At 40.7% G+C, this 20,665-nt stretch overlaps 1 protein-coding gene across 47 annotated transcripts in view; it reads left to right on the top strand.

Annotated features, from left to right (window-relative positions):
• LOC129783139 (CUGBP Elav-like family member 4) overlaps positions 1-20,665 on the top strand; it is a 773,173-nt gene that overhangs the window by 54,329 nt on the left and 698,179 nt on the right. The window lies entirely within an intron of this gene.

Below are 20,665 nucleotides of genomic sequence, written 5' to 3'. Positions count from 1 at the left end.
GACAGTGTCAGGAATTTCTGTCTGAGCTAAATGTTGCCTACGAAGATATTCTGTACCACACAGAAGTTCATTGGCTGAGTCGAGGGAGAGTTTTGAAACGATTTTATGACTTACTTCCACAGGTTTATGATTTTGTGCTTTCTAAAAACAAAGAAGTACCAGAGCTCAAAGATGCAGAATGGGAATGGCACCTTGCGTTTCTGACAGATGTAACAGAGCTACTCAACAATTTCAGTGTCCAACTTCAACGAAAAGGGGAAGCTTATCTGTGATATGTATTAACATGTGAAAGCATTTCAAGTCAAATTAGACCTGCTCATTAACCAAGTAAAGGAGGAAAACTTCTGCCATCTCTCTACAACTCAAAACCTGTCTGCAGAAAAACCAGCAGTTGCATTCCCAAACAAAACATGTATGGATGTACTAGAAATGTTGCAAACGGAGTTTCAAATTAGATTTAAAGAGCTTCGTCTCCATGAACAGGAGATACAGCTTTTCCGGAACCCATTTTCTGTTGACATTGAAACTGTTGATCCGATTTACCAAATGGAATTGGCCGAACTACAGACTTGTGACTCACTGAAAGATGCATTCAAATCAAGCAGCCTTACTAATTTCTATGCATCTCTCCCCTCAGAGACATATCATAATCTCGGGAACCATACACTCAAAATTGCAACCATCTTTGGCAGCACCTATGTCTGTGAGCAGACTTTTTCCTGAATGAAACATCTGAAATCTCCAATCAGATCCAAACTAACTGATGAACACTTGCATCACTTGCTACGACTGGCAGTGACAAATCTGGAACTTAACATTAACCATCTCATTAGCCAAAAGTAGGCCCATAGTTCACATTGAAATATTATTTGTTTTTGTTGACTACAATTGTTCTTCATTTTAAGTATTGCATTCTTTTTCCTGTTTTTTGTGTGCTACTACAAATAAAATATGTGCAGTGTGCATAGGAATTCGAAGAGGGTTCCCCGTGGAGAGTCGGCCAAGTCACGACAATCACGTCAATATGGCTACATGCCATGCTCCCTTTATTAAGCAAACAGGTCATATTTATAACTTAAACAGACCGCTCACCCAACTTTACACACAGGTGATTGGATAAAAGTCTCTGGGCCACGTGGGGGTCCGTGTCGCTGATTGGTGAGCATGCTGCAGGCGCCTGATCAGAGTGTGCCAATGAGAGTGTGCTGATTCCGTGGTTCCCAGGACTTGCTCTGCACCTGGCTTCTTGTTTGTGCATAGCTTGTTTTCTTTCTCACCCTGCTTGTTCCCAGGACAATTTAAAGTTGCTCTGCAGCTTCAACTAACAGGCCTGGGTTGTCCAACACGGACAATGGTAACATATGTCCTCGGTCCTTTAAAAATCCCTCTACATATCCCCCTTTTTGGACAACCCATGTCTGTTTCACAATAGATGTTAATCCTTTCTTCAAACAAGAAAATAAACAGCTAAAAACTAAAAACATTACAACAATGATTATAACAAAGCGTATTCCTTCCATCAATAACGTCTTTAACCAACCTGTTATCCCCAGTCCTCTCAACCATTCATCAAAGGGATTATCATCAGCAAGAATATGCTTCATGTTTCCCTGCAGTTGTGACAACTTCTTGTGCATCGATATGGAATGATCGGAAAGGTTCATGCAACACATCCCTTCAAAATCCTCACAACCGTGTCCATGTGCTAATAACAAAAAATCTATTGCAGCTCTATTTTGTAACGTAGCATGCCTAACACTATCTACATCAAGCAATAGTGAACTTAAAATCTGTGATATAAGATGAAATTGTTTCTCTCCCCAGCACACTAACCTTTGTATATTCTTACCATTTAATGCTGCCATTGCCCCCGGCATAAATATGGAGGCTAGGACATTTGCTGTTACTGAATATAGATCGACTTGGTCATTACATGTTTCATCAAAGGTGCACAGTGCCCTTCGTGATCTATGAGATTGTGGAGTCATTTTTAATAAGTCTTTCATATGTGGAGAAAAGTCAAATGCTCTAAATAACACCAACAGGATACAAAGGAATCCCTGGCCACGCTCTGTCCCCACATATCAGAGAGACTCCCGGTGGCAACTGATAACCCCCTGATACATCTATATGGAAACCCCCAGTTTTCAGTTCACACCAAATTGGTGAACTGGTTAGATTTTGAAACCCTGTATAAAACCCCTGTTCACCTTGATGTGTTAGCCATAACTGCCATGGGTCACCAAACCAAATTACTCCAGTGCCATTCACGGGTTGAAGGGGTGATGACATGTTGGTACAGTCTGCCATACCAGTTGCAGTAACATTAACATATTCAACAGGTACAACGCTAGCCAATAGGTCTAACTCCTGCAAAGGTAAATGATGTGGCTGATTTAAATCCTCAATAACCATCTTCTGCCACGCTGCATTACACATAGAAGGCCAAACATATTGACCATTTGGACTCATACATGTACCATTCTGATTGGAAGTCAGATCCACTGCTTTAACATTCCAAAAACCATCAAAATTTGTTTCATTCTCTTGCAGGGGAATACCAATTAAACAAGTTCTAAAGGGGTTGTCTGCTTGCTGCAAACTTAAACAAAAGTCTGTTACTCCCGTGATATTTGCCCATGTCACCCATATGTTTGTCCTAGGCAAGATGTCAAAAATACTTTGGCCAATGGGTAAAAAATTCATCAGGACCGTAATCCAAGTCCACCACTCGAACATGTTTAGTCCTACAATTTCCACTTTTTTTTTCTTTTTTTTTATGTCCTTGGTCCTTTAAAAATCCCTCTACAGGAATTTGTTCATGTTTTTCCAAACTATAGTCCGGCCCCAACAGTGTCTGAGGGACAGTGAACCGGCCCCCTGTTTAAAAAGTTTGAGGACCCCTGATCTATACACATTTATATGATGTAGAATTGCATCTCTAAAGTCATTTAGATAGTAGACCTGTTGCTGAAATCCCTTTGAAGATATGTATCTGACTCTGCTTTTGGATTTAGCTCTTAGTTACTAAGAAATAAGTACTTTATGTTTCTTCATTTACAACTGTAAGTTTATATCCTAAATATGCTACCTAGCATGTAGTAGTCTAAATCTTTTCTTTCAGGAAGAATAGGAACTTCCCTTAGTAAGTTAGAGCTATCAGGTAGTAATTCTTTTAACTGTTAAGGAATGCATAAACTTTGAAATTCACTTTCAACAGAAGCAAACAAAACATCAGAAAAGTTAGCAAGTGGAAAAGGTATTTGTTGTTATATCCGCAGTAGCGTTTTAAAAGCCTGGCTTCTAGAGCAGCCCCCACCTGCTTAAACCCCTTTAACTCTCTATATGTAAGAAGTTAGCAGAAGTTTTAGAACACTGAATCAAACAAGCTGTCGCAGTAAGCCCTGCTTATGAACAGAATTTTTTTTTCCTTGAGTCTTTCTTAGCTTTGTCAATATTTGTGTTTCACTGGGAGAAAAGAGAAAAAAAAGCAAAGCCCAGTCGGGGGGAAAAAAAGCCCTCAAATCCTCCACCTTCATTTATTTTATTAGAAATAATAGCAATCATAGCAAATGCCTACTGAGAACACTTAAACATAATCTTTCCAATAATTATTAATTGTTTATATTTAATGTCCCCTAAAGACGCTCGGAAAAGCAATTTACTCAAAAAGCAGGAGCATACAAATTCAGGACAACCCCAGAAGCATCACATAATAGCATCTAAACAAGCTTTGAGCTTTGAGTTGGATTGTGTGTTCTCTAACAAAGCTAGTTAAGTCTTTTTTTCTTTTTTTTCCCATTCTTTAAATCTTCAAAATTCTGTTTTTCTTTCCTAACTGTATTTTTTCTTCTGAAAATCGTTCCAACCCACCTCCCTAACAAATCATCTCTGAGCAGACTTCAAACACAGAGATATTTTGTTTTCTGAAAGCTATAGATAGACCTGTTCTTGCACAGTTGCTTGAAAGTAATTCTCATTAATACAATATGTTAAATCCTGATCTTGAGAAGACTTTGATGTGTGGGCTTAGGAGCTCTTCAGGGTGGGATCTATCTATTAAGAAGGGCTTGCTTGTGACAATGAGTTTGTGTATTAGGGCCTAGAGCTGTTAAACACAATTAATAAGATGAGGTTATTCCTGTAAGTCTATATATAGGACCACATTTCCAGGCTTATGCTTTTACCTGTGCAACTGTGTTATTCCTAAATCCCTATGCCCCATTCTTATACAGTTCTGGGCACTGTTTTATCCCTCTAGGATGTTAATAAGCCTCACTGGCAAGGAACAGAGCATTAGTCTTTGATGGGTAGGTAGATTAAATATGCACACATAATAGTAAATATTTAATTAGGTACCTGAGCTATTCTGATTAATGGCTGCATTTTTCTTTTAAACAATTTGAGCACTTTTTAATGGCAATTAATTAGTATTTATGGCATGATTATTTAATTTATTTCACTCTTCTGCTGCTAGTACCATCAGAGAAGCTGGGAACTCCAGGTTTTTACCATTTTTTCAGGTTGGTAAATATTAGAGTTTGCTTCTATCTTCTGTGTGCCTGGGGATGCACAAACCAGCATGTCTCTGCTCTATTTCATGCCACTTATTTTCCAGCAGCAGAACTACCATCCAGGGAAATAGGACTCTAATCCAGCAAGCACTTCATGATGTTTTTTAACTTTAAGTACACAAATAAACTTGTTGTGGTCAGCAGTGGCATGAGGATTACATGCATGTTTCCAGAAATGGGATCTCTAGGTCTCTCTCTTGACCTGCTTAGCTTGCAGTAATAACAGGGCAGCTCTCAGTGGACTGTGCACAAAGGCACCTAATGCCGTAATCTGGCTTTGGAGGCCCTATGTTGATAGTGGCAATACCACTTGGTTTTGCCCCTGATTATTGAAGTGCAAGGAAAATAAACAAGGCTTTCATGAAAAAGCAAACAAACACACACAACCCCACACATACCCTCTGTGTAGGTGTGTCTGCTGCAGAAACTATGAGCAAAGAGGTTATAGCAACATGTATCTCTGGCCTGAAAGGTCAGCTGCCACGCATGGAGGCATCCATCTCTTGGTCCTGCCATCATTGTGCAGGGATCTAGTCTTGACTGTTGAGCCCGGAAAGACTCTCCAGTGTTGTTATCCTCTCAAAAACCTACTGAGTTATAAACCCGTTATCACTTCTATTTTGGGTGGGTCCAATGGGATTTGCTGTTGGTCACTAAGCAGTTTGAGCTCTCCCTTGGTTTGGGGTGTACTTTTGGCAGTTTGATTATTGTATTTTTTTCCCCCTCCTGAGGCATGTGGATTTGTAAATGAGACCAATACGGTAGGAAGTAAAAACTATGGAAAGCCCAGTCCTGTTCCAGATTTGGCTGAGACAACTTCAGGCATGTAACACTCCTGAGCTGATCTGGTTACAGAAACTGCTAGCAGCCATGGTAAAACTTTGTCTCCCTACACAGTAAGGAAGGGCTCAGTACCTTGCTTGGATCAGGCAGAGCTGGAGGCTATCAACTGGGAATGAGCTGATGGGAGAGGTCCTAATGAAGGAGTGGGTGAGACAGGGACAAGGGATAAATCTTACACAGACAGATCTCTTATTCTCTCATCCCCTGCACCCCCCTCCCTTGACAGCCTTGAGTCAAAGCAGAGCAAACAGATGGGGAAAAATACAATTAGTTGCAGAGCCACCAGAAATCCAAATAGTATTCCATTACGGGTTCTAGGCCAGCACACTAATTTGAGTGTGTGGTGCTATTGGAAGTAGCCTGGTGTACTAACTTAGCAATAGATCATGATAAAAAAGTGACCCATTATTGCCAGGTTAATGCACTTTTGTCGCGACGGAAGGAAGACACAGTCACTCAATATGAGTGATCAGCAGACTTCGATTATTGTGCCTTACAGTCACCTTTTATGCCTTGTTATAATTAGCTCATACATATTACAAAAGTTAAGCTCATTATTGGCTAGTTGCCTAAATATCAAGCCCGCCCCTAGTTTCTCTTCTGTAGTTATCTGTTCCCACCTGCAACATTCTTTTCCCACCGAAATCTTCCTGTTGTTGTGTAACAAGAACAGCCAAAGACAGTGTATTTTTGCTTTACTTCAGATAAGCTGAGAGCAATGTGCATTTTTGTCCAGCCAGCTGGACTATGTCTATGTGACCCTTTTCAGCTAGCCAGTTATCCACAATTCCCCCGTTTTTATTTTGGGCGACATAGGCCTGGTTGACCATTTTCAATAACAGCGTTTTAACACAGGAAAATACACAGCCAACTTATAAAATCTCAGTTCAGAAGTATAATTCCTGAAACACTTGAAAAATAAAGTTAGCTTGAAGCTTTAATTTAGATGCTCTTTCTGTTCCAGTGATATAAAAAGTTTAAAAACTTCAAAGGTAATTTTACAGTTCTGAACACGGACTAATGCAAGCTCAAAACCCAAAAAGAAACCAAACTGATGTTTGACTAGGAATATTTGCAAATATTTTAGTGGAAAATCCCTGACCATTAACAATTTTCTGTCCAAATAACAACTGCCCTTATGCAACCAACCAGTCCATACATTTTGATATCAATGAGGTATTCTTCAGAAAGAATTAACAAAGGGAAAAAATTAGTTCTAAGCTATATACATTCATAAGTGGATTTTTTCAATAGTTACATACAGATTTACACACTAAGCCATAATGGCTTGTAGGTGATACACACAAGAAGAGTACATTGCTTATCTGTCTGAATGTCTATGCTAAATTTGACAACTATGCCACAAGCCAAGCCTACATGGGTGCTGTATGTTATGCACGTTCCTTAACAAACAGAAGTATAATAGACAAATTCCCAAGATCTAGTCCCCAACCTAATTATATTATTTTGTAGCCAATTAAGGAAAATAACACAAATGTGCATATCTACATGTGCACACACCTTTTAGTTCAGAACCAATCCGTGATAAAAGGCCTTAGCCTTATGGCATCATCAAATCTTAACGAGTACAGTAATTAAAAATGCAGTCTTACTGTAAGTGCGATTTATGCTGACATTCCCTCAAATGCTACACGTGAGTATTTCTCACTCAACTGCCTCAAGTTAAAATAGTAGTATTTGTTAATATGTATTAAAAAATCATTAATTCTCTACAATAGCAGTTGACTTCCATAACACTATGTAAGCAAAAGAGGCCCAAGATGGGTTTTCTGAATACTAACAATTTATTTTAGACAGTGTAAACTCAGGTCTTGAAAGATTTCACTCTGCCAGACGTAGAAACACTGTTGCACTCCAGTTGTGATATCCCTTTTCCCAAGTTGTCACATGCACATCTCGCTCAAGCAACATTATTGTTAAAGTTTCTCTCTGCTACATAAAAGCATATTGCACTTGTTGATATAAAAGACAGCACCCTTACTTAGATTATTACCTTATTACCTCATAACTCTGAGTATACCTTGTATCTCTGATTTCATCACTTCAAAAATTCACCAGAAGCAGATAAAACCACAGCCTCAGACTAAACTACACCTTAACTGCTGATCCAAATAAAGGCATTCTCTTCAGATATGCCTAATGCTTACAAATAATTTTGGCTGGTTTTGATCAAAAAACTATTGTTACAATAACGATCAAAAATAATAATCCCGTTTGCAAAATGCCTTTAAGCCAGCCTCCTAGTCTCAACCAATTTCCACATTCAGAATACAGCATAAATACAGAATACAGAATAAATTATCTCCATCAAGGCAAAAGGGCTTCTCTTTAAGCACAGAGATGTTTGCTAGTTCAAGGCAGAAACCCAATTCTTGTAGGGGACATCTGAAGCACTTTTTTTTTTTGGTGGGTTTGTAATCGATTCTGTATTTTTCCTTGAGAAGCTTAAGCTGTTCCTCTTGTTTCAGGAGTGTTTCCAACTCTGAGTTGTCGAATAGGTCCGTATTTCCCAAAAATATCATACATTTCCTCCGCTGTGGTTTTATACGGCAGGTTCCGAATATAAAGGGTCCGATTGACCTCTGGGGGCAGCCAGATGTTAGCTCGCTTGGCCGCTTGCATCGCCATGGCGCCGATCGGAGCGGGGGGGTGTGGGGGGGTGCCGCCTCGGAGAGAAACCGCGGCCGGGAAGGGGCCTGCCGGGCCGCGCGCCGCCGCTCGCCGCTGCCGCGGGGGTCCCGGATGCTATCCCATACGCTAATAACCCGGGTAATTCCTTTTTACAATCTATGTCCTGAACGCTCCGCTTTTCTAAAAAGCATTTGAGCGAATCGTACGTCGCTTGTCTCTCCATACCTTCGTCAGCGCTGTTGCAGCCTTTGCGAGACTTCGGCGACGCGTGGCCGGCGGGACCCTCTGTAGGTGCTCCCGGGCGCGGGGACTGTGCCCTTCCGCCTCCTGCGCTGCTTTCAGGACCGGTACCCGAATCTCCGTCGAACCGTGGCTCGCAGGTTCAGCCCTCTCTAGGGTCCCTGTTCGGGCGCCATTTGTCGCGACGGAGGGAAGACACAGTCACTCAATATGAGTGATCAGCAGACTTCGTTTATTGTGCCCTACAGTCACCTTTTATGCCTTGTTATAATTAGCTCATACATATTACAAAAGTTAAGCTCATTATTGGTTAGTTGCCTAAATATCAAGCCTGCCCCTAGTTTCTCTTCTGTAGTTATCTGTTCCCACCTGCAACATTCTTTTCCCACCGAAATCTTCCTGTTATTGTGTAACAAGAACAGCCAAAGACAGTGTATTTTTGCTTTACTTCAGATAAGCTGAGAGCGATGTGCATTTTTGTCCAGCCAGCTGGACTATGTCTATGTGACCCTTTTCAGCTAGCCAGTTATCCACACACTTTACTATGCAATTCTGCTAGCTCGACAGAAACATCATTACATAATGATAATGATGCTCTGCAAACAGGAGTGGGAGGAACGAATGAGAGACCTCAGGCTCTGGGATGTTGCAGAACTTCCTGGGCAAAAAGGGCTGGCTTTTCAATTAATTTAAAAAATAGGAAATTGAAGTGAGTAGTCTTGAAAAGCAAAGGTGTTAAGGAATCATTAGTTCAAAGCAATGAATGCTTTTTTCCAATTCATCTGCCTGATTAGGAGTGTTGATAACCATGAAACTTGCTATTGTTTCATTTCTCAAGAGCTGACAGGGTTGTTTGGATCTGGATGCACTTTGCTGATAACGTGGATGAATCAAAAAAACATTTTCCTGCCTGGCATGTGGGCTCTTGCAAGCTGGAGACTGATGTCGGCAGGCAGGAGGAAGGGAGAAGAAGCTCAAATTGCACACAGTGCCTGGGACACGGATGCAGGGGGAGCACATCAGTGTGTATGAGTGAGGCAGTCAGGCAGGGTGCTTGACACTGAGACAGTGACACAAATGGGGAGAGAGGCAAAAACAGAGTATGGGAGCATGGTACTGATGAAGTATGTGCAGGCTAAGGATGAGGGCTTAGGCACAGGCAGTACCCTGGGTTGAGATGAGATACCTCTGTGCAGAGTCCTTTTGAGTGAGAAAGAATAAGTGTGTGATGGCAAGCAAGCACACTACCTGCTCTGAGGGACTACGCAGGCATGGTGTAGCAAGTGACATAGGTGATGCTCATGTGAGGTGGTGTAACTATGGTGCCAGGGGAAGGGAGCATGAAAAAAATCATTGTATAATCAGAGGCCAAGAGGGGAAGTTCTCCTGTCTCTGCCTTCTCCTTTGTTAGGCCCTGGGTGCAGGATAGAGCCCTGGTCTCTCATATGCTGTGTTGCTTTACCTCTTCTGGGTGTGGCATGTTTGGCACTGTGGCAATCTCTTGCAGTTGGTATGCTTGCCTGGGTATTTTTAGCAGGTGCTTTGCATTATAAATCCTGCCAGCTTTAACATTGCTGGGTAGACTTGGTATAATATACCTTTGGTTTAGCAAGAAAAAGGGGCTGACTTGGGGATTAAGGCGTGTCAAGTCAACACAAATAAAAAATATAGCAGGGAGGGGTTAGTCACAGATGAATGCAACACAAGAGCTGAGTGTTAATTGTGAGAATGGTGCAGGGGAAGAAGAAACAAAACCTCCTTTATTTGCCCCCTCCTTCTCTGAAGACAGCCTGCCTTGGGGTTCAGCATTGGCAACATGTCCTGCTATATCCTGCTGATAACTCTCTGGCTTGCACAGATTGCAGCCCTTCTCACAGAGATTGCTTTCTTTATAGCTCAAGTTTTGGAGTTTCATCTCTTAGCTTAGGAAGCTCCTGCTTTGGTTCCTAGACAGCAGGCAAGGTGGCAGCCCTCAACCACATCTTGTGGTTTGCAGTTACTGTGTGGTGTGGTTGTGAGCAGAGGCTGGCTACTGGCAGGATGAATTGGGAGATGTCTTGTTTGACACAGATTTTCTTCTCTGACAGCAGGATTTCCCTTACAGGCTCCAAACAACTTAGCCATACTGGGAAGTGGAGTTTCTGAAGCACTAAAACTCTCCATATAAGCCTGTCATGGGGGGAGGATGCTGTTGTGTAAAGCCAGATGATTTTTAAATATAGATTCCTGTGACTTTAGTGAAAGGCAAGTAGTGGTGGCTGCAAGGCAATAATGACATGGTAGCACTAAAAAAAAAAAAAAAAAATCTGTGGAGAAAGGGGCTGGTATTCCCCAGCCAATCCCTACTCCTTTTTTTGAGAATAAAAGACCCTGAAGGTTTCAACACCTGTACATATTATAAATCTTCTGTCTTCCCTGAGGATGAAAGGGGTTATTCTATTCAAACTGTTGGGGTTTGTGCTTTTGCTATATGTAGAGAAATAAAGCTGGGTTAATTAGCATTGATAATATACAACTGTGGGTTGGCTTCAGGGGTGGTGGGTTGGTTGATGTAGATAAGGTGCAGGTGTGGCTGGTTAAGTGGTTGAGAGCCAATGAAGAGAGAGCAGCCAAGAAAGAGAAGGTAAGAGAGGAAGAAGTAGAAGGAACGTGTGCCCTGGGTGAGGCAAAGGCAGCAGAAGGACTGTATGAAGAGTGTGTTGGCATGAGATGGTAAAAGACTTTGTTGTAGCCAGCTAGTTTGGAGAGTGCTGCGACAGCTATATAGTAAAGGCTTGGTGTTTAATCCTTCAATGAGTGTAGGGTAAGCTACCTTGCATTATTATTGTCACCAAAATTGGGAATCAAATCTCTTAACACCAATGTAGTATTAAGCAGCAGGCACTCCTTTATTGCAGTGCTGGGTGCTCAGTGGCATCTCCACAAATCAATCACACCTGTGTAGATTTCACAGTTACATTTATATACAGAATTACAAGGTCATATGCTCCTCATTACAATGATTGGTTAGTAATTTGCATATATTTATAATATATGCTGTGTCATCCTCTTCTGTTACTATGCTTCCACAGGGGAAGGGTCTTCACCTGGGCAAGGGTCTTCTTGACCTGTGGGCGTGATTTTTAGTATTATAATGAAGGTAGTTTAGTTCACTTCAGGACACTTTAAAAGTAAGTTTTGTTGCCAAGTTGGATGGCTGGATATTGGCCTTGCCAAGTTGTCCTATAACTCATCCTATACATATATAGAACCTAGGTGCTCTGGTTATGGTCTAGAGAGTAAGGTTATTATGGTCTATAGAATAGGGACTTCAAGTAACACAGTCTCTGATAACAAGCAGCACAGCAGCTCATATGTCATTGGTTAATAAGTGCTAACATAATTCTAATATGGGGGTTAACTCCTTAAAATCAAGATGCTCCTATAGCTAACTGTTTCACAAACACAAAATATAGAAATATTCAGTAAAACTTTAAGATTATCTGCAACATTATCTCCTGTTCAGCATGACTGTCCATATACATGTATGGACTCTGTGGCAAAGCCCCTGTTGCACACTTCAGGCTTTCATGTTGCCCTGTTCATATCCTACATTTCATGGCCAGTGTCAGGCTTTGGCCAGAAGGTAACAAGTAAAGATGGCTTAGTGTTTTCTGATCTTTTTGTTTCTGTTCTACCTGTGCCCTACCCTTGTCAGAAATAAACAGTTATAACAAACCTTGAAACAATAAATTTCATAGCCTCAGGTTGGTTTCTTATGAATCATTGTCTTCATTGAAAATCTCTTTATATTTCCTTTCAATTATTTTTTTACTGAGAAGGTATGAGGACTAATTTAGAAGGAGATAATGAGACCACATGAACATGTACACATTCGTTCTCAAGGTAGCATGAATATAGTTTAATTTTTTAGGTTAGTTGTGTTTCAAATTCCCAATCAAATTTAGATGTTTGTGCTGATCACAGCAATTTTGTATAACAAAACACTGTTCCTGCCACTGTTCTATGGCAGCAGTGTCTGATAAGGAGAGTGGAGGTAGGAGAGGGCTGAGGGCTCCAGAACACACTGAAGTCAGCACAGGACAGTTGGTTTGGAACTCTGCACTGCAAGTGTTGTGTTGCAGCCCAAGAGTGGCATTGCCTCACACTGCATGTGTGGAGTCCTAGCAAGCAACAGGGTGGAAGTGAAGGAAGATTTCATTGCCAGACTTCTGAATACAGAAATGTGAGATGTTGTGTACCAGGTTATATGATGGAGTGGGTATCTGTGGGTTGGGTTTGTGTGGCTAATGGGTAGGAACAGGCAGGGTACTTCTTCTATCAGGGCTGGGCTTCTAAATTCTCTGTCCTGTGTATTTGAGTGGGGTGGCACTATATAGGCCTGAGGTACCCTCGAAGGATTAAGTACAGCTTGGCATCCTGTCTAACTAATTTAATTCCTCTCCTGGGTTAAATCCAACCCTTCTGCATTGAACCACCTCCTCTGGTAGTATACGTGAGCCTAAGGGAAGATGTTGCTAAGATTCCTTCAGAGGTTGTTTTTTTTAAAATTCATTTTCTGTAAGAGCAAAAAAAGAGTGGAAACACTTGAAATTTTTTTTTCCCTGCCATAGTGTCATGAAGAGGAGACAGGAGGGAGGGATGATGCTGGTACCAAAGGAATATGAAACCCCTATCATTGTGCTTGAAGACTAAACCAATGAAAAATCTCAGTTGTACAAAATGCTTTATATCTGATATTTCACTTTAAATGTCATATAAAGAATGGATCTCTTTCATATTTCAAGTAGCAGCAAAATATGTGATGACATGCTGGTATCAAGGTTTGCATATTTATTATAGATAAGCTGTCAAAATGTATGTTGTCAATTTCACCTTATACTTGGAATTTAATGATGCACATAAAGGACAGAAAATGTTTAATATTATATGATTTCAGGTTATAAGACTTCACTGTGGATATCAATCACCTAACCTTTAAGGACATGTCATTCAAGTTGATATAGTTTATAGAAAATCAATGTAGTCCATTCTGTATGATCTATTGCAGGATTGGGGTGTTTGGGAGGAGTAGGCTGGAGGTGACCATTATTAGTTTGCATTACTTTCTTAGGTACTTTAAGTTCTTTGAGTAGATTAACTCTCACTGACCTGGGGCTTGTTTGCTGTCTTTCATGTACCTGTTGAGGAGCTGAGCAACCTGTAATCTGAAGGAGAGTTTGCAGCTTTGCTGATGATCCTGTGTTGTGTCAGTGTTTGCATAAGCAGATTGCATTTCATCAACTTGGAGAAATATTTTACTTCCACTTGCTACTTAATAGCTTTAAAGGGGATGGGCATTACAGCTTCCAAACATCTAAAGGGGAAGAGAACACAGGAAAGCAGTTGAGAAGTGTAACTAACTCCTGTGATTGATATGGTTGGAGGTAGCTGCAGGGATGGGAGTTGTAAAAAAGAAGGCTGAGGCTGTCAAGTTTCTTAAGCTTTATTGTCACTATATTATGGAAAAAATCACCCTGATATTTGGAGGAAAGCTTTAAAAAAAGTTATAGACCTTGTCTTTTTTCATATCTTCTTCCTCATGTTAAAAAAGGCTCATTCATTCAAAGCATTAACAAATCAATCTTCTTATACCTCCTTTGCATGGGCAAAAGTTTCCAGATAGTATTCAGAGAGGAAGATCAAGGTTTGGATCTCTTACTAGTATGTGGGTTATTTGTTGCTGCAGTCTGTTATCTACGGCAGTTGACACCAGCAGCTCCAGTGGAATGTGCAAACCAGATTTAGTTGTTACAGTCTGGTCTCCTTTGAGCACTGGGACTGAAAAAGATCATTGCCAGTTCTCCCTTGCAATTCTTGTATGACTAGAAGAAATAATTTGTGAGTGAGCAGATCTAGGACCAGTTTCCAACTCTGTCACACACACGAACACCCCTTAACAATGGTGTTCTTCCTTGTGTGCAGCTCCGCTGTCCTGCCCTTTCTTTGCAAGCCTTATGTTCAGAGTAGCTGTACTGGTGCATGGCTTTCATCACAAGTATGCACAACACCTAGGTGTCGCCACTTGATCTTATTTTAACTTGCTAGTGATTGCATAGCATGTCTGATAATGCCCCTGACCCTCATCTCCCTTGACATCACAGGGAGGAGAGTGTTAAGCCTGCCAATGAAACCATGTCTTCAGTTTGTTTTAGTGTTGCTGGGTTGATTTTTTTTTCCTATGGTCAAGGAGAAGCTGTCCAACATTAGAAATGATCATTTGTTTGGATCACTGTTTTGAATTAACTGATGCTACCTGTGTTTGGGACTTCAGGAAGCAAAACACCCAAGACCCACCTTTTGTGTTATCTTGTAAGTTGCAAGGGACACACAAATTTGTAGAGGGCATCTGGGCCCTGACACTGTGGTGAGATGGGGGAGAAGGAACTGGAAATTACCATGCTAATATTCCCACTAGCAGAGGATCCTAATGTGAAAGTTCAAGCATGAAATGAAGATGATGTGAATCTTTTCCTACTTCATAATACCTCCAGGCAACAGGTAGGAGAGCTCTTATATTTAGCATGTCAAAGTAACAGGAAACCCTTGACTTGTGGAAACAAGCTTCACAGCCCGTGGAAGGTTATAAAGCAGGTATGTTTATTGCAGCACTGGGTGCAAGGGGGATCATTCCTCCAAACTTGCACACCTAGCTCAACTCAAAGTGCACATCTATACAGTGAAGTTGGTTAGTTCCACCCAAAGTCTATGCCTCCTAACTAATTATTGGTTAGTTTCTTTCCCGCTTCAATTTAAAATCTGCTCCTTTTTAATTCACTAGGCATGTTCCCCGAGCGGGGGATCCGCCTCCTTCGGGGTGGGGGGGTGGGGGGCATTTGAGTAGGAGGTCTCTATCTCCCACTACCACGATTACCTTTACCCTACTTTTGCTCAGATTTCTAGTATCCTTGAGTCTTATCTCTTAAACAGTTTGTTTCTTTTCACAGTTAGCACAACCTTGTCAGAAGGCTCCTTATCTACATTCTTGTTGAGCTCATCTGCATCAATGCTAACAGCCCTCTCCTTGGACAATGGGGCTCCTGCTTGCATATTATCTATTATCTGATTATCTATGTAATTTCTGCCTGTGGCAGAGTTTTAGGTTATTGCTATATTATTTTCCGTATCACCCTGGCCATGAGAACTGTATCGATGTAGTTAGTTACTGCTGGAGTTTATACACATACATACTCATCTCTGAAAAAGACAGTATGCACAGGCTAAATAAATTAAAAAACAAACAAAAAAAAGGCAGGTGGTAATGAGGAGGGAAGCAAGGATGGCCTGAAAGAACTGTAGTGGCAGTACTTTAAAACCACCTTCCTTTCATCATGGTTTTTAATGGAGCCAAGTCTCCACAGATCTTGTGTTGGCACCTTGGTTTCTGTCTGATATTGGGGTAGGAATGAAGGGATTGCATTGCACCTTGTTTGTATGAATTAGTTAATGGATCCACCTGTTGTGGATGGAGTGACTCCACTTGTAAGAGTGAAGCAGCAATGTTTATTGGTATTAAACAGTGATTTAAACAAAGTTTGATAATAAATGCAACAGTGGTTTAACAAGATTTGATGGCAAGGAACGCTTGATTGCACAGAGGACAGGGTCAGACAAAACTGTCAGGGAGACCCTCCTGTTCAGAAAAGGTTCAGAAAGGACCTCCTTGCATTCTAAACTCCTTCTCAGAGGGGAGATTAGGTGTGGCTAGATCCAGACTTGGTCAGTAGTTTATATACGAAGGATTATATGTGCACAATCAATCCTTTATACCACTTAGCTAAGATTTCAAAGTTTAGCATGCTATTAGTCACTTACCAATAATGTGTTGTGGCAAGGAATCTCTCAACCTCAAGGAGTAACCTTGAGAGGTGTCCCTACTCAAGGAGACATCCTTGTGTGCAGACTGCTGCAGTGCAGGAGAGCTGAGCGGGTTTTGGGGCTGTCCAGTATTTATGGAGTAAGATAATTGACTCATAGTCATATTTACATATCGACTAGAGAAGTTAGTTTATTTCATACTTAGAGTCGGACCTTGACCAGCACTGTTAAATGGGCACATTGTTCAAATTAGCCCTTAGCTATTGTGTCATCATCTGTCTCCCCCAATTCACTTTGAGTGGGATACATCCATCATGGCTGCCACAGATGGTTATCCCTTGAGCGTTGTCACGGAAACAAAGGTCAGGATGGGGGGGAGCACACCGCCACACTCCATCCTGTGACTATAGTCAATTCATCTTACTCTCACAGAGTGGTGGTGCAGTCACCTCTTGCCTCTGTGCCATAAATAGTATATTGATAGTTTATATGCTTACAGATCCACGGTAAGTAGATAGTCAAGCACAGCTATTTGTTATGTGCTAATTTGTATGGTTTGGGTGGTTGAAGTTGGGTTATTTGTTTTATAATGTACCAAATCTTTTAAATAATACAATTATAAGTAATAGACATTAAAGTTAAGTTAGTAAAATCATGACTGGGTGAAACATGAAATTGAAAAGTCCAGTTACTGTTGGTGACCATCAAAGAAGAGTTTCCCACCAATGGTGTTCTCCATCCTTCTTCACTCTTTCCAAGACATGGTGTATCTCTTCTGTATCATGATGAATGGCGATTAGAGTTTTGCATCCATTGTTTCAGATGCGTTCTAGCAGTTGACACAGACCATCATGTTGCAGTAGTTTCTTCACCAATGTAAGACTCATTCCGATGGGGATAGGCAATCAATATTGACTCAATGTATAATTAGACTGTAATAACTGATAAGACATAACAGGGGCTGAATAATTAAAGTCACATCCCATAATTTTAGTAAAGTTACAAACACAAATATTTGAGTGAATACTTGTATCTACAGTAATGTTATCTACAAATATAGAATCACAAAGGGTTCTCATACAAACACATCCTTTTCCAATATATACAAGTACAGTTTCGGGGGTTTCATCAGGATGTATTTCAAAATGACAGACATTTTGTTCAGTATCAAGAAAAATGTCTTAGGCTTTCATAGTGTTACTCTCGCAAATAAATTCTTGTTGTTCCAGTACAACACATGCATTAACATCAATAGTTTCTCGTTTATTTCCATTTTGTTGGTCCTATACTCTATGTTCTGATGGATAGAGTATAGTTCCATTGTGATTTAATCCTAGTGCAATGATTTGGTACATGGTGTATACCGAAGCATTGTATATTGTTAAGACAAAAGCTGTAGCCTTATTGATGGGGTCATAAGTAAAATTGACTAGATATCACCAAAATTGGAATTCTCTTTCAAATGTAGTTGCATTATCTCAAATTACCTTTTGAATTTCAGTGGGTAAGGTGCCCTCTTAACCTTCTCTTATAATTGCTGCTATTGTAGATTGCATCCACAGTTAGGCTTGGATACAACTAAGAGCTAGAGAAAAAAACATTTTGGGCTGCACCAAGTGCATCCACAATCAATTGGTGGTCCCTTTTATTAATTCTTTCCCATTGAGGCAATATATCAGATAAAAGCCATTGGTTAGTTCCCAGTGCTAAAAGAGAAGACTGCAATGGGTGTTCTAGTTTAAATCGCTTGTTGTTGTGCCTAGTTTATGTATGAGTACTTCAACATCTATACTATTCAAGACTCCCAATCTTGTCCCTATTATACCAGTCACATCTCTCCTTGTTCATCTTGGAAAGGTGAGGGTTCACCCATGTAACCATGCTAACCATCCTGCATAGGATGTACTTAAGAATGGTGAACAGGTCAATTTGATTGCAGAAATAATAATTTGCATCAATAGTTCTATCGATTTAAGAGACTGTGATGGATTAAATAACACTTGTTGGCCTGTATTTTTGATCGCATATGGTCCAATTTCAGAAATTTGGGGGAACAGAGTTTTCTTATCCTTTACAATTGGAACTATTGTTGTTGAACTGGGCTCAGTAATGTCTAATTTAAATTTAGATGACAGTCCCATGCCATGGTGATCCTAAAGGCAGACTGCAAAAATTGGTTGTATTAAGGTAAAATTGTACCAACAGTCCAATCTTTCAGAGGCATGAAGTTTTGTATCTTTTGCTAGTGAGTTTGATGTAATGTTGTACACAGAAATCTGAGATGCCTTCTCAGGGCTAGACCCACTGATCATAAGGCATCCTATTTTAATTTCTTTCCCTACCATTCCCTGAAGCTGGGGAACTTTATAATCAGCTTCTTTATCCCAGCTCTGTTCGTGTTCTAAGTATATTTCAGTTCTGTGCATGACCACAGTGGAAAGCTTTAAATCTCCCTTACTAGAGTTTATTCCCATACTCTTGGTATTTTTAATATGAGCTTGAGACAATGGCCACTCCTAGGGTTCTTCGACCACCAGGTAGGAGAAGCAGCATTGCTAGGGTTTGGAGTAGTAACATGAACACAGCATTTTCATTTGCCATCCTGTGGGGTGCTGCAAGAGAAAAATAGAGACTTTTTTTTGGCAGGGAGAATCTAAATAGGTTACCCTATTAAAAAGAAGGAAAAATTCAATGTGCACTAATTATATGGTTTGCGCCACTGTTATTGGTAGCTTCCCAGGTAAGTGGGTCACAAGGTTTTAGTTAAGGTCAACTCCTGTTAGGTAGGCATACCATTTTCTGATAGTGGGCTTTTGTGCAACTCCTTCTGGGGATGCAGTCCACTTTAAGATTCCTTCTAGTAAATTAAAGGGTCCTCTAGTTTGCACAGGCTGACCCTGATGTATTTTCTCAACTTGTTTAACTGCTCAGATTAAAGATAAATCCCTTTTCTCATTCAGAATATCATTGTTCTCTTTTTAAATGCAGTTGAGCTGAACGATAGAGGTCTATTTGGCCCATCCGGGCCAGTTTGGAAACGGTTACGGTAAGTAGCTGTTCAGCAAAACCCCATTCAGTTATAATATGGTCGTGGGAGTGTACTGGTCCCAGTGACTGGTATGTTCTTAATTCTTCAGTTAGAGTTTTGACTGCCTCTTTATGTTCTAATTTCCACTCCCAGGGTATGTCTTTCTGTAAGAGTGAGTATAACGGATGGGAAATGATAGTAAGTCCAGGTACATATTTCTTCCAGTGTCCTGAAGTTTCCACTTCTTGTTGTAACTCCTTCCTTGAGTGGGGCATTTGCAGGTCTTCGATTTTCCTTAATGTATCTGGAGGAATCACTGCACTACCTGCTATCCACCAAGTACCTAAAAAATGTTACTTCTTTACTTGGTCCCTGACATTTTCCAGGTGGAATCTCAATTTCTGCTTTACTTAGTGCTTGTCGTGCTGCTGCCACTTCCCCCACCTTCTCAGGGGAAGTTCATCCAATCAGAGTATCATCTATATATTGGTACAGTTTCAAATCTTGGAGAAGCAAATACTGTTGGTAAAAGTTCAGCAAGTGCAGCATGAGCAATTGTGAGTGAATGTTTATACCCCAGTGTGGGAGTCTGTTAAAAGTATATTGAATTCCCTGCCAAGTGAAAGCAAGCTTCTCTTTATCTTCCTCCTTCAAGGGAACCATAAAGAACATATCTTATCCATCTAGAGCCACCTTCCATGGGTGTGCAGCTGCTTGCAAAGTAGCTGTTTGTTTCCAATGTTTGGTAAAGGTACAGCAGCTAATGGGGCTGTATTAGCATTCAGGTGTGGATAATCAATCGTCAAACACCACCTATTGTCTGGTTTCTGAACTGGTCAGACAGGTGTTATATGGGGAGTGGGTTCTGGAGATAATTTGTTGTTACTCCAAATCAGCTATGACTTAAGAAATTCCATTTTGTGCTGCAGCATATATTGTATATTGTGATACATGAGTATTTTTGAGTTGGGGAGTGCATGGGCTGCGTGCAGCACACACACTTCAGCCTGCTGATTTCTGCTGGGGTTGGGATAGATGTTAGAGTTGAAGGACCACACACTGCGATTTGGCAGCTGCCAGATTTGTCTGTTTTAAACATGGAAACCTAAAATATTTTCATGATGATATTTAATTGCAAAGCAAGGAGCTGACATGCACTTCTTGACTGGGAGCCATACATTGACTTTGGCAGTTTGACACACAACACTCGCTCTGATATGGAGAAATAGTGTGAAATGGGGACAATGGACATGGATCATGATTGTATTTGTCTGCTCAAGGAATGTGGGTATGGTGACTGGTCATGGGTGTGGTGTCTGGTCACATAGCCACACAGCTTTGAGGAGACGCCTACCCTTCTTCCTCTAACAAAGGGGCTATTTATAAAAAGGATGAGAAAAGGATGAGAGACATTCCAATGTTATCTAGAGGGAGAGTGCTAAGCTTCTTGCTGGAGAAGATCATATGGTCA

This window comes from Falco peregrinus, chromosome W (genome assembly GCF_023634155.1).
Source record: "Falco peregrinus isolate bFalPer1 chromosome W, bFalPer1.pri, whole genome shotgun sequence".
Lineage (NCBI taxonomy): Eukaryota > Metazoa > Chordata > Aves > Falconiformes > Falconidae > Falco > Falco peregrinus.
Note: the sequence above shows the minus strand (reverse complement) of the source record. Positions and strands in the feature narration are given on the sequence as shown.